Source organism: Delphinus delphis, chromosome 20, assembly GCF_949987515.2.
Source record: "Delphinus delphis chromosome 20, mDelDel1.2, whole genome shotgun sequence".
NCBI lineage: Eukaryota > Metazoa > Chordata > Mammalia > Artiodactyla > Delphinidae > Delphinus > Delphinus delphis.
In genome coordinates, this window is record NC_082702.1 from 29,851,267 (window position 1) to 29,862,039 (window position 10,773).

Here is a 10,773-nt window from a genome sequence, read left to right on the forward strand (position 1 = left end):
AGAAATGGATCAGAATACACTCCCAAACTCTTTAGCACCTGGTTTTGAAAACTAATAATTTCATTAACTGACTACTCATATGTGGCCAAAACCACTAAACAAAACAATATTTGGTTCTCTGAAAACACTGGACAATTATCTACAGTAATAACTAATGCCACTATATTTAGTACCAGAGTCCCCAGGTTATTGTACACAACTGACCATCAGTCCTTGGATCCCAAACGGGCAGTCTCCAGCCCTCCAGCAGCAGCAGGGTGACGGCTGGTTGAAGATGACAGACTTCTCCCTTAGGATCACATGCTGATCAAGTTCTCCTCCTCTCTCTTTGGAAGATCTGACACTTCACATACTCGGAGGGGTTGGCAGCCCCAACTGCACACTGAGAACTAATGTGTCTGCACACTGTAAACTAATAAGTCTCACCTCTTACTCACCAGTACGATAACTTAGGAGCTAATGGGGGAAAGCCCACAGGTCTGGGAAGCAGAGCTGCTGAGCTCAATCCTGAGAGCGCTAACAGCAGTGTGACCTTGGACGCGTCACTGGACACCTCTGTACCTCTGGTCTCCTGGCTCTGGCATGGGGCTCTGACAATATAGCCACCGCATTGCTCTGAGGATCCAATGAGAAAACATGATGAAACCCTGCAAAGCACCATGGAAATGTCAGACAACCAACTTTCTAGTCTAATGGTCACCTGCCAGCATCTTTAATAAAGAATTTTTCATTGTTTTTGTGCAAAGAAACTAAAGTAAAAAGTATATGTAACGCATTCATAATAACGTGCATTAAGAAAACTAGACTCATTAAGGGCTAGGCAGTTTTGACTAGAGAGGCTTTCTTAGAATTAAGCCTTTAGCTTTAGTCCCAATAAATTACCAGCCCAAAGAGCATATGTTTAGCATTTTACTTTTTTTAAAAAAGGAAAAAGATGCAATAGGATAAAGAGAAGGAGAATTTGCAGGATATTATCATGATATAGGCATCATTTAATAAACTATGAACTTAAAATGAGGCCTGTTTTAAACCTGATTTTCTTTTCTAAGGTGTATTCAACTAGCTGCCTTAGTTCCCAGACACAAGGCTCAGAGCTCCCCTATCCTGGCTAGAATCAGCTTCTGCAGAGCTTTGCTGAGTAGAGAAGCATGTTGAGGGGAGGAATTACAGCTGATCTGCCCCATTGTACCACCCCCTGGCTAGAATGCAGAGAACCGACAGGCTAAGGAGTGAGAGTTTTCAGGGAGGCAAGGGTTGCTTGAAAGTTATTAATACACAACTGAGGCATCTGACCCGTTAGTGGGTCCCCGGAAGTCCTTTCTCATGCCTGCCTATATTCTCATGAGTTCCGTCACCTGTTTCCAAGTCCACAGAAGTATAAAAGCAGTAAATTGAAGGGCAGAGGGAAGGCTACCAGGAGGGCACGTGAGAAACACAGCTGACAGCCACTGAAGAAAGAAGACTGGTTTAAGAAATGCCCATGAGAATTAAAAACCAACAACAACAAGAAACTAAAAACAAAAAAGAACACCTAAGTCCTTTAATGAGAGCTGAGTTACGCAGTGCAATTCTTGCTGAAGACCATGAGTTATTATCAAAGTGCAGTGAGACTCTACCTTTTTTTCAAGATAAGAGGGACGGGTATGGTCCATTTTACAAAGGTTTCCATCACAAATAGTTAATGTTCATTCTTAAAACTTGGCTATCTTGAATAACCTATTCCCCGAGGGTTCCAGATTATCGTGGTTTTTTACTGTAGTTAGATAGTTTTATGGTTAATGTACTGTGGTAAAAATAAATATAGCTTAGCCTAAGCGTCTCCACTGAAAATATGCATGTCATAAAATGACAAATAAAATAGGTCAATAACCAAACCCACAGTAAATAATTCAAGCCCTAAAGTACATAACATTAGAATAAACTAAAACTAGCCCTCTTCAACACTGACGATAAATATATTCAATATGGACTTTTCAAAATGAAAAGTGAAAATCTCCAAAGGTAAATGGGGAGAAAAGAGACATAAAATTACTAATTTATACCCTTTTGATAAAATCTAAATAATCACACACTACACTCATGAGAAGAGGCTGTAGGAGAACAAACCTAGCCTATGCATCTGGGTGAGGATCTAGTAATATTTCACACCATTCTAATTTGATTTCACAACATAATGGCCTAGTAGGTGCTCAATATATTGCTGTTTATCTGAAATACAATTTGCAACTGGTCTGGTTGTCATATAAATAAAAGAAGAGAGATACTGGGAATATCACCAACTTTTCTTGGGGGTGTTTAGTTAGACGTCTAAGACATTAGGAAAGGGAAAGAATTCAAGATTGTAAAGGAAACCACTCCACTGCTGGCTATAGAGCACACATTGATTTTGACCGCATCTGGGGGCAAAAACTGCCGGGTGAAGAAAGTCCCATCCTGGTTATTTTTCAGAGTAGGAGACTGTGGCTAATCTAAAGATACTCCAAATAGCACCAGAAGATGATGAGGACCAAGTCAGAGTCCCCCCGTCACAGCTCGCATGAGCCTTGCTACTAGGTCGTCCTGTTCGGTCGGGCCACAAAAGATGTCCTGATTTGTGGCTTTGGGGAAATAGCGTAGCAGGGTGACCTCCATGGGGCCCCTTGGGGGCAGAGGGAGGTGACAAAGGCTATCATAGCATTAGCAAGCCTCCTCTACCTGCTTCCCTGGTGCTGATGATGTCAGGGTTTTAGTAACCCCGCTGTTTTCGACTTTAATTTACATGGCTATTTGGCTTGAGCATTTTATAGAGTATATGACCATCTGAGCCAGCTGAGGCAGGTATACTTGCCTTTAACGTCTACTGGCCTAGTTTATGCATTGCTACGCTATCTACCACTCTGTTATCTCAAAGATAAGATATCGGTAAGCTGTGCAGTTTTTCCCATCGGGTGTGAATTCTAGACAGTATACTGCGCCATGGACATGGGCATCCTCTAGGTCCCCATCCTTACCCCAGTTTGTGAAAAGCTTAACTCTACTTTCCAGGTCGAAAATTCACATAGCCCACCAAAAGGTAGTCAGAGCACCAAGGATATTACCAAATCACTTTATGGCAAGGTTTTAGCTCTCATACAGTTCATAGTCAGAATGTCATGTGTCTATCTCATAAAGACCTGGGTTAAGGGTGAATTTTACAAACACTTATACATGTTCAGCGTATGCCACTGCATCTTTCACGCCACCAATAAAGAACATTTTAGGCTGCAACTGACTGGCAAGTAGGGGCAGATTACTCATTGTTTATGCCATTTGGAAGGAAAAAAAATCCAGGAATTTAGAAACTGTAAAGGTAAACTTAGCGAGGCCTCCGAAGGCTATTTAGAGACAGGGCAGAAGAAAGGGGACGTTTTCTTTCCTTCGAGCAGGGGTTGGCAACGACAGCCCGTGGGCTAAATTCAGCCTGCAGTCTGTTTTCATAAATGTTATTGGAACACTTTTGTAGAAGTGTCACTGGAACTCAGCCACACCCACTTGTCTACGGCTGCTTTTGCGTTGCAATGACAAAATAGTCGCAACAGACATTGTCTGGCCCACAAAGCCAAAAATATTCATTATCTGGCTCCTTCGGGAAAAAGTGTGCCAAGCCCTGCTTTGGAGGCTCTCTCTCTCTGAGAAGGATGGGAACCCCAGGAAAGCTGCCCCAGGAGAGCCCGACCTTCAATGGCCTCGTCTCTGGTCTCCCCGCAGCCCTGAGGCATCCAGATGCTAGTTTCAGTGTTATCTGGTAATTGCTCCTACCTAATGGCCTGAAACACAGCCCCCTTTCCAGTCATGAGATGCCCAAAGAAGACACAAGAACATGAAATCATCCGAAATGTAGCAGAATCTGTAAGTTTCCCTTCCAGCTCCACACTCACCCCACATTGACTGAGCACCTGGGCCCGCCTCACCTGTGCATTTGACACCAAATGCAGGAAAACCCCCAAGAGGATGATGTTAAAGGATATGTGGGATTTCACCAGAGAACAGTGAGAGGAGGGAAGGCCTTCCCAACAGAAGAGGTCACAGATGCGTAGTTGCTGCACATGCATGACTGAGGTGGCAGTGCATGCCACGATCCACTCCAGGAAAACCAGCTGCTGGAGAGAAGGGTCACAGGCTGGAGTGGTAGAAAACGATGTGAGAGGGGTCCTCTGGTCAGGTGGAGAGCAGCCTTAGGAATGGTGCTGAGAAGCTGAGGAACGTTAGGCAGAAGGTGTCTCTAAAGGATTTAAGCAAGGGGGGTGACATGATCTGATCTCCATGTTAGGAAGATCACTCCGACAGCAGGGGCGAGGTAGGTGGGGGGTGGAGGATGTCTATGCTCTCCCATAAGCCACTGTATCCTGCCCAGCACAGCCACTCTGAAAGGCCCTAATCACCCTCTTCTTTGCACTCCAAGCAGTTTGACTTTCTTCCCCTGGCATCTCAGAGCACCTTCTGGACAATTGATAAAGTGGTATAATTCCCATCCCCAATCATCATTTTCTTGACTGCCTCCCAGTTCCAAGCTCCTCCACCTATCTGTAGTGAAGGGCCAATCGTTCGTTGTCTTTTTGTTTTGCTTCTAATTTCCAATCTTCTGCAGACCAATATTTTTGTAAAATATAAAATCGTGCACGTGGATATCATGGCAAAGTCAAATCGCCATGTAAGTTTCTAAATGCCTTCTCTTATTATTTGGTATTTATCTTGTCACAGGCTGATAAATGTTTGTGGATTTCTGGTTTCTGGTCCAACACGTAAGGAGCTTAGATGTCACCAACTCCAATATAAAACAAGTAAAAAAATGAACAAACTGAAAAATCAGCCAATCTTGTGAGATGCATAAGGGAAGTGCAGTTACAGGGCAAACTTCTGCCCCTAAAGCTGGAGTGAGAGACAGATGAGTACAGAAAATCACAACTCACTAGAGCAGAAACCTCCATGGGAGCCAATGGCAGGTGGGAGAACCTGAACTGTAATTGCCCAGTTGCTGGAGGCTCAGTGTGGACAACTCTGAAGGCAAAAGTTCCAGGGGGGGCCAGTCACAGGGAGTTCCCACCCTTTTGTGAGTTTCACCTCCAGGAGCTCAACCAGGTCCTCACAGTGAACGTCCAGGAAAAATCCCCTCATGTTTCTGGCAGGGGGAGGGGAAAAGGAAGCATTTTTGAAACGTGCCAGAGCTTTCTTCGTAACAAGGTCTGCTCTCAGGAGAAACTATTTTCGTAGAGCCTAACCTAACTGACCTGAAGGAAAAGAAATACTCACTTCCAGTTGGCCATAGCCTTCCACAGGGAGGAAGGGAAATATGTAACTGCAGCCCGCTCTAGCCACCCTGTCCTACCTAAGGGGGCGGGAGACTGAGGAGTGCGAAGTTCTGACAAGAGGTGCAGCAGGCTTATTAAAAGACAGAGACCTAATCATGGGTCTCTCTCATTCCTTGCTGGTGGGAACGCAAAACAATACAGCCACTTCTGCAAGACAGTTGGGCGGCTTCTTATAAAACTTAATACTCTTTATACTTCTTATAAAACTTAATACTCTTACATATGATCCAACAATAGCACTCCATGGTATTTACCCAAAGGAGATGAAAATTTATATCCACACAAAACATCTGCGTACAGATGTTTACAGCCACTTTATTCGTAACTGCCAAAACTTGGAAGCAACCAAAATACGCTTCATTAGGTAAATGGAAAAACACTGGTACATTCAATGAAATATTATTCAGCACTAAAAAGAAATGAGTTATCAAGCCATGAAAAGACAGAGAGAAACCTTAAAGGCATATCACTAACTAAAAGAAGCCAATCCGAAAGGCTAAATACTTGATGATTCTAACAGTATGACATGATGGAAAAGGCAAAACTATGGAGACAGTAAGAAGATCAATGGCTGTCAGGGGTTAGTGGAGACGAAAGGATGAATAAGCAAAGCACAGAGGATTTTTAGGGCAGTGAAACTATTCTGTATGATACTCTAATGGGGGATACATGTCATTACACATTTGTCCAAATCCACAGAATATAAAACACCAACAGTAAACCTTAATGTAAACTACGGACTTTGGGTGATGGTGTCAATACAGGTTCATCAACTATAACAAATGCACCACGCTGGTAGGGAATGTTGACCCTTTTGAGCAAGTAAGTCACAACTCCACTTCTTAGCTACTCAGGAATAGCCAGGAGCTACTGTCCACATGAGCTCCAGTCCCCTGATTTGAGGAACAATTCCAACTAGCCCCACCTCAACAGATAGAAAGTCAAGGCAGCCTGAATCCTTTCTTTTTCTTCCTCCTGTGAACATGGCAGTGCCCTCTGGAGGCATAAACGTTCATTTTTATAGGATTTGAGAGTCGTAAGTTGTCCTCGCAATGTATGTCAACTATATTAAACAAACATGGACAGAAATAACATAAAAAGCTACCTTCAGGATTTATAACCCTCCAGCTAGACTATAAACTCTGTGAGGGAAGGACCATGCCCACTGTGGTCTCTACTCGATGGCCAACGCTGTCCAGTACCCAGTACATGCTGAGTAAGGACTTGTGGGTGAATGTTGGAAGAACATGATCCAGATAATGTTACTTACTAATCACTTAAGCGTATGTTGTAATCCAAACTCACCAAGTGTCTAAAAACAAAAATATTCTCCAGTGCTTTTTTCTTGGAAATGTTTTGCCCCTCCCTCTCTATCTTTAAATCCCTCTGCACAAATGAAATTGAGTATACTTAATCCATTGAACGGTTTAGGGGACAGCTATAGCCAGGAATATTCTTTCACTTTCCTTCCTTCGTATCCTGAACCCCATCTTTTTTAAAAAACAAACGCTGCCCAATAATATTGAACGGTTCATCTCAGACTTGCTTTTCATAGGGCCATTACAGCTGTATCACATAAGAAAAAAAGGAAAACAACATTTATTAATGAAAGAAAACACATTTTTGGAGAAATGTGCCTTTCAGAGAAATGAAAACAAATGGATATGAAAGAATAGATTGTGTTCCCTGCCTGCTACTAGATTGTGAGTTCCAAATCCCCTGGATATTCTACTAGCATCTCACCATCTACTCGGCCCACACTCTTTTCTCCCATTAGACTTCCTTGTCCTAGGTTCCCTGTCTCAAAACACCACCACCACGAACTAACTGCTGCAGCCTTCTGGACGCCCTCGTTGACAGGCTTTTCCTTTACCCCCATACATAACCAGTCAGCCACAGGTCCTTTAATTTCTAGCATCTTAGTATCTCCCATCAATCCACCGACAGCTCTCCTTCCCCTGGCTCCCGCAACTATTCTCACCCCTGGACAATTACTTGCAAAAACCACCGAACTAGTCTCTCACCACCAGTCTTGCTGGTCTCCAATGTACTCCCCATGCTGCCACCAAACATGATACCTCCACAACGCAGAGCTGGTCAGGTGAAAGTAAGATGAGGTCCAAGCTGCTCTCTCAAGCGTATAAACCATCCTTTGTAGCCTGGCCCCTGATTACTCTCATCTCTCCTTCTAATCTCCGCACGCACCTCTCCTGCTTCTTTCAAACTCCTTGCTGACTCTTGAAGTCACGTGCTCTCCCTTGTCTTTCTTTGCTCCCCCTTCCTTCAAGGCTCAACCCCAATGCCCCTCTCCTCTGGGAAGCCTTCCTTGACTTTGCCCACCCTCCGTCAGGCTTGTGAGGACTCTGCCCCTGGGGTCCCATGGCACCTGGCCTTTCCCTCTCACCGTGCTGTGCTGAAATGGTCTGATTATGCCTCTGTAGCCAAGATAGATGCTAAGCTCCAAGCTCCACAAAGGCAAATACTGCATGCTGTTCACCATTTCATCTCCATGCCTGAGCCCAATGCCCACGTTGTTGAATTCAGGGAACATATTGTATTCATATTTGATTCCCTGGATTTATCACAATGTTAAAAGCCAGCAGGTATGTATAAATAGTAATGAATACATGGAACATTCTATTGGTTAAAATTCAGTTCTGAGATTAACATACTTTAACTTGTTACTTGTACCCATACTGGATGACAAAATGTTTGTATGACATCTACAGATGGCAAGTAGACATTTATTTCTGATGTGTATAGAGTAAAATATTATGAAGAATAGGGATGTGATACAACCATCTGCAGATTGAATTTCCAGAACTGGGGACAAGCATCTTCAAGATGGCAGCATTTGCTGTGGAGTCAAAAGATCCTTATTACCACTTAGAAGCAAGGCATTTCATCTTCCTGGGACTCACGTTTCTTCACGTGAAAAACACATCTTCTCCAGCTTCAAAAGCCTGCAAGTGGAAGCTGCCTGCTATTTTTATGCATAGAGTTTGCAAGGTGTTTTGAATAAAAAGACTCCGGGAAAAAAAAATTAAATAGTCTGCTAATGTGTCTTGCAACTGACACTTCAGTACATTCATACACAAAGTTTAAAAATGGCAGGTAGGTTAAGGTAATTTAGCAATAAGTTGTTCTAAAAACATTTTGTGGAGAAAATATATATAAACAATTATAGACAAAATTATAAAGTGCCTCGTATTTTAAAAGAATATAGAGAGAATACAGCAATCACAGCAGAGTCAGGAAGTCTAGTGGTAACCAACCTATGATTTGCAATATATGTAAAAAAATTTTTTTAACTGTCTAAAATAGCACCATTTTTTTTTTTTAAACTGCTAGATAAACAGTATTACAAGATGATTCCACAGTGCTGGCTCATTATACATACTCAGAACTTTTAAGTCGTCCACCTAATGTAGCACTTTCCTAAAACACAATTCATTTTGGCCTCATTGGCAATGGCATATAGTTGGGGGCACTAGAATCTGTATTATTACACATAAAATCCTGAGTATCTTAATTTTGATGTCTTTTATAACCACATTGATCAAATCTATGATTTATATAAATTTAAAGAAACTCTGATAGTCCCTTAGGTGTCTCCCTTTTTCCAGGTTCCTGACTTAAAGGGCCTCAGGCATATTAGCGCTTCCTAGTTCAGCCTTCTAAAATTGGATGCATACTTAGAAAAGGCTCTCAGCTCTCTTACTACCTTGAACACTTGAAAAGAATGCACAGAAATGCCTGTATTTTCTTAGGGTGCCCAAAATAGTTTCTTAGTAAAGCCATCAGCTCTATGTACCATCTTACAAATGTATTCTTTATGTAACTTGTATCTATATGTGATCTTGCAGTTTTAATTTTGGAGCTCTTCTAAAAGAACTTTAAGTTCTTTTATTTTAAGCCTAAAATAAAACATTTTAAAGTATTATAGTCTTACAGATTATGCATTTAAGACATCAGAAAGGTACAAAATATCTTATTCCTTATCAAACACAAATGGAGGAAAGTAAGGTTGTTTTTCACATTCACACACACATATTGAGCCTCATAGTCTAAAAGCTACTTCCAAGTCCTAGTTTTAAGAAGAAGAGTATCCATTTGTTTTTCCACTCAAATATACATATTTAAACTCAAATATTACTCTTAAAGCATGCCACATTTCTGGTGAGTTCCTGAAACATAGGACGCTGTTAAGTATACTTTGGGGCAGTCACCTACTATTCTGATGACCAGACCAGATTGCACCTCACTTCCAACAACCACACTGCAGCTCATTTCCCTCCGCTGCTGATGTCCTCCTTCTCTGTGTCACATACATGCTCCTTCCCAATTCAAGCCCACCATTTTCTGTGAGGTCTGCTCCAGCAGTTTCAGCTTTCCTAGTCTCTCTCCTAAATTCCGAAGGTTCTGGATTTCTAGTAACACATAATCATGTTGGACTCTATCTCAGTTTCTTTTTACTTCTCCCCTGTCCCCACCCCCCAACCTAAGAGCCGCGAGAACCCCGCAAAGGGATCAGGGCCTGTATTGCTCTTCTTTACTGTTAGGGTCCCAGTTCCTAGAAGTGCTAGACAGGAGATGCTTCCCTAGCTGCTTCTTGATGAGTGACTACTGGTATTCCAAGATTCTATATGTCCATACTCTCTTTTGTCCAGGTCATTTTTAAGGGCAAGGACTATTCTATTATCTTATGTCATTTATATCACTGTGGTCATGACCATATGGACCAAAGATGAACTATATTTAGAAGAATTGCATGATTGGGGTTCCCCTGGGCCTAGGGCCTCACTCAAAAAGGTTAAAGATTTAAAATATTGACTTTTGTTAGAAGGATTATTGTAACCAGTTAAAGGCATCCAATGTTTCTAAAAAAGAAATGGAGCTACGTCTTCAGTAAGAGTTCCAAAGTCAATATATACGGTGGAAAATTAGAATAAAAATTATCCTTGAAAATACTTTCAGTAAGTCTCTCCCAAAATATAGCATAGACGGTTTCATACATGCCTCTCAGGAAGTATAACAGTATAATTTTCACCAGGGTTGGGAACAGAGCTGTTTCTTCCATTAAGCATCATGTAAAGTGTCAATAGTTGCCTTTTAGGGGCCATGTACTAGAAAAGATACTTATTGTTTTTTATTTCCTTCTTTTCTTCCTAAGTGCATATAGTTGAATTAAATGGACATTACATGCAATACCGCTGAACACAAATTGTAAAGATAATGAATTCATCCTACAAATAAAAACTACAGGCAACATGGTGGTGACAAAAGCTAGAGTCTACCAATTGAAAAACTATTATAATATATCCTTGAACGTCAAGTCTCTCTATCAACACTTGGAAAATATCCCCAAGTAACCTGTCAGCTTTGCAGCATCTTTTCTATAGTGTATGTCTACCTTTATTCCTTTACATAGAAATTGTTTACCCCC